Genomic DNA, 4522 nt, shown 5'->3' with positions numbered 1-4522 from the left:
ACCAAGACAATATTTATTGAGGGTTTACTGGGTACAGGGAGAAGGGCTGGCTGGCTTGGGATGCAGAGAGACCCCTCCCCTGGGATCCTGCAGCTCCAGGCCCCTGTGGCTGGGGTGAGGGTTGGGAACCTACGAACATTCTGCAGGGGCCACTGTCTTCTCCACGGTGCTCCCTTCATGCGTGACCTGGCAGCTGTAGCTTCTGCGGGACCTCCACTGCTCGGGCGTCAGGCTCAGGTAGCTGCTGGCTGTGTACTTCTTGCTCTGTTTGGAGGGTGTGGTCATCTCCACGCCCTGGGTGATGGGGGTACCATCTGCCCTCCAGGTCACCATTAAGATTCCCGGATAGAAGTCACTCATGAGACACACCAGCGTGGCCTTGTTGGCTTGGAGCTCCTCAAAGGATGGCAGGAACAGAGTGACCGAGGGGGTGGCCTTGGGCTGACCTGTGTGGACAGGGGAGGGGGTGAGAGACGGCAGAGGGAGAGTGGGGTGTGTGGAGCGCCTCTCTCTGTCTAAAGTCCAGGAGGGTTCACGGTGTGGTTGTCTGGCCCACCCAGGGCCTCTCCTTCCCTCTTCATTCCCTCCTTTCCACTGGAGCCCGCTGGAGAGCAGACAACCCTGCACCTTCCTAGGGGCCTTCCCAAGTCACCTTTCCCAGTTGTCCTGGTCCAGTCATTTCCTCTGCAGCCTCAGTTACCCCGTGTGTCCCCAGGGCAGGCTGTGCTCCCTCCTTCCCAGTTTCTGGAATCTGAGTTTGGAATCTAGGGGTCTCCCCTACAGCCCACAAAACCGTCCTGGCAGGGTGTGGGGAGGCCCAAGCCTGGCATGGCCTGGAGCTTCCTGTCCCCAGGGACACCAGGCTGTGTCCCAACCTGGCCCACTCAGCTCTCCTGGTGAAGCACGGACTCCACCCAGACACACCCTGGGGCTCTGCCGTCGCCCTGTCCCCACCAGCCCGACCACAGGACTCTTCACATCGGCTGGGTTCTTGGGGCTGCTCCCCTTGACTTTGGGGCACCACAGCCCCCATGCCCACCCCAGCAGCCTCTGATGCTCCTGGACTTCACCTGGCGGCCCTGGAGTTCTCTGTACCCGTTTACTCCCCGCTAGTCACTTCCTAAGGTGCCCTTCCTCAAATGAAGGCGGGAGGTCGACCCGTGAAGAGAGACTGGGCCCCAGAGGTGACGGGGCTCCAGGGACAGATACATCTCTGCCCTAAGAGACCCTCTCCTTTCTTGTGACTGTCCTGGGAGGGCTGGGCTCTCCGACCTCACCCAGTCTCACCCATCTCTCTCTGTCCCCATATCCTCACGACCCAGCACAGGCCACAGAGCTGCAGCCTAAACCCAGAGCCCTCTCTGTGCCCTCCACTGGGACTCCCCTTGGGCTAACCCCTGTGTCCCCAGGCCCCGTGTAGCCCTCCCAGGCTGGATGGGCTTCCACTTTCAGCCTAGACCCTGGGGTCCCAGTGACTGTCTCTAAGGCTACTGCAGGGCCCCTCATCAGAACCGGCCTCTGTCCTTCACTCAGACTTGTGCCCTGGGAGAGGGGAGAAACCCTGACCCTGCCCAATTCCAATACAGGCCCCCAGGACCAGGCTGTGTCCTGCCGTTGGAACCTGAAGGTGGCTGCTCCCACTGTGGGAGCCCTTCCCGCCAGTTACCCTGAGACTAGCTCGCTTCCCCCAGGCCCCATGGAGAAAGGTTCGATGCTTAAGGCTTGGAGGGCAGAGGGGAAGAAGCCCCAGAAAAAGAAAACAGATTTTTCCAGAGACAGGAGACGGTGGGACAGGCTGGGAAAGGTTGTGAGAGCCACGTACCTAAAACAGTGAGCTGGGTCCCGCTGCCAAACACATACTTCCATGAATTATGCTTCCCGAAAACCCCGGGGCCAGCACCTGGGGCCAGTCCAGGAGCTGTGCTGGAGCAGGAACCTGCTGGGCGTGAGGGGCACAGGGCTGCAGTGTGTGGGCTGTGACCTAGGCACAGGGCATGGGGGTGGCCAGTATCCCAGTAGTGTCTCTGTGCCTGTCCCTTCTCTGAGGCAGGTGCCACCCACAGCCTTGGAGTCACCCCAGCCTGTGTCCCACTCTCTGAAGCTGTTGGTGCTGATGGCAACGCTGGCCCAGTGGGTCCCAGCAACTCCCTGAGTGACACATCCCCTCAGGCAGCTGTGCGGTGTGGCTCAGGAGTCCTGAGCTGGCTCGGACCTGCCCAGCCTCACTTGGCCTCTTTTCAAGGGCCTCTGAAATCCACCACAAGTGTCCCCAGTCAAGCCAGGCTGACTTCCTCCCTGGACCAGGACACTGGGTCATTCCTCACTCAACAGGAGAGTCCTCTCCTTTTCTATCTATCCATGGAGATGCAGCTCAGTCTCACTTTGTTCATGAAGCCTTTTCTGATCATTCATTCCATCCGTCCATCTATGCATCTCTCCGTCTATTCATCTATGCATCTCTCCATCTATTCATCTGTCTTTGCATCTATCATCTATCCATTCAACCATCCACCTGTCCACCCATCCATAGATCCATCCTGTCTACCAGGCACTGTTTTGTGTGCTGGGGACATGGTGTGGTCCCCCAGGCTCTCACCCCCATCTCTACCAGGTCATGGCCAACAAGGTCTTTCTGCTGTACCTGGTGTCTCTGCTGGATGTGACATGGGGCTGGCCCCTCTTTCCAGTGATTCTTTTCCCTTTGGGGTCTGAGACTCCCCTTTCCTCTTCCCCTGGCATCTGTTTCTCCATGGCCCATGCCTGGCTGCTGACTCCCCAGATCCCCACCAGACCCATTTCTTGGCCATCTTCAAACTCTGTGACCCCCACTACTGCCCACATAGTGAGGCTGGAGTCTATCCCAGCTCCAAACCCTCTCAGCTCCTCAACTGCCTACTGACCATGCCCGGTGGGCTACCCAACAGGAATCTCAAACTAATCACGTCCAGAGGAGATGACCACCTTCCCCCAGCACAGCTCATTTTCCATCTTCATCTCATCACAATGACCATGGGTGGTCTCAACCCCTCAGCCAAAAACCTGGAGTCCCTGGACTCAGTCACCTCAACTCCCACACTGAAAAGCCTTCTGCGTACTTAGCTACTGCATCTAGACATTCCTTTTGTTGTTGTTGTTTTGAGACAGATTCTTGCTCTGTCGCCCAGGCTGGCGTGATCTCAGCTCACTGCAACCTCCGCCACCCAGGTTCTAGGCAATTCTCCTGTCTCAGCCTCCAGAGTCCTGGGATTACAGGCATGTGGCACCACACCCGGCTGATTTTGTACTTTTAGTAGAGACGGGGTTTCAACATGTTGGCCAGGCTGGTCTCGAACTCCTGACCTCAGGTGATCCACCCAACTCGGCCTCCCAAAGTGCTGGGATTAGAGGCATGAGCCACTGCACCCAGTGACATTTCCTTTAAAGCTACAAGAAGGCTCAATATAATTAAGAAACAATAAAACCACCTTCTCAGACTCCAAAACCACAAGAAGTGTGAACTTTGCTTTTCTGGATTTTAATCTCAAACTCTCTTTGGTACAAGGATGTGGTGTTGAGCTAGGGCTTACTGGGTGCAAGCTCCCTGCCAAGGGTGGTTCGGACCAAAGTGTTTCTACCTTAGAAGCTGGTCTAGTAATTGGTGATTGGTTTTGTGATGTAAATATAAGATTTTTTTATTTATTTGCTTAGTTATTTATTTGTTGAGACAGGGTCTTGCTCTGACACCGAAACTGGAGTGAAGTGGCGCCATCACAGCTCACTGCAGCCTTGATCTCCTGGGCTCAAGCGATCCTCACACCTCAGCCTCCTGAGCAGCTGGGACCACAGACATGTGCTACCATGCCCAGCTAACTTTCTTTTAATATTTTTTTGTAGAAATGGGGTCTCACCATGTTGCCCAGGCTGGTCTCGAGCTCCTGGGCCTCCCAAAGTACTGGGATTATAGGCATGAGCCACCATGCCCAGTGAGATTTTATTCTTTTCTTTTCTTTTCTTTTTGAGACGGAGTCTTGCTCTGTCACCAGGCTGGAGTGCAGTGATGCGATCTCGACTCACTGCAACCTCCGCCTCCTGTGTTCAAGAGACAGTCCTGCCTCAGCCCCCAAGTAGCTAGGACTATAGGTGCGCACCACCACACCCAGCTAATTTTTGTATTTTTAGTAGAGTCAGGGTTTCACCATGTTGGCCATTATGGTCTCTAACTCCTGACCTTGTGATCAACCCACCTCAGCCTCCCAAAGTGCTGGGATTACAGGTATAAGCCACTGCTCCTGGCCTTTATTGCTTATTTTCAAAAACAACTTTCTTTTTTTTTTTTTTTTTTTTTGAGATGGAGTCTCGCTCAGTCACCCAAGCTGGAGGCGGTGGTGGCATCTTGGCCCGTTGCAACCTCCGCCTCCTGGGTTTGTGATTCTCCTGCTTCAGCTTCCAAGTAACTGGGACTACAGGTGCGTGCCACCATGCCTAATTTTTGTATTTTTAGTAGAGATGGGGCTTCATCATATGGTCAGGCTGGTCTTAAACT

At 55.1% G+C, this 4522-nt stretch overlaps 1 pseudogene across 1 annotated transcript; it reads right to left on the bottom strand.

Moving 5' to 3' along the window:
- LOC113220338 lies at window positions 1-2186 on the bottom strand (annotated as a pseudogene). The gene is made up of 2 exons (XR_003307237.1): window positions 1823-2186; window positions 1-446 (listed from the first exon to the last, which is right to left on the bottom strand). The product of XR_003307237.1 is annotated as an immunoglobulin lambda-like polypeptide 1 (transcript).
- Between the last annotated feature and the right edge of the window lie 2336 nt (window positions 2187-4522).

Source organism: Piliocolobus tephrosceles, unplaced genomic scaffold (assembly GCF_002776525.5).
Source record: "Piliocolobus tephrosceles isolate RC106 unplaced genomic scaffold, ASM277652v3 unscaffolded_879, whole genome shotgun sequence".
NCBI lineage: Eukaryota > Metazoa > Chordata > Mammalia > Primates > Cercopithecidae > Piliocolobus > Piliocolobus tephrosceles.
The sequence above is the reverse complement of the archived record's forward strand: the minus strand, read 5'-3'. Positions and strand labels throughout refer to the sequence as shown.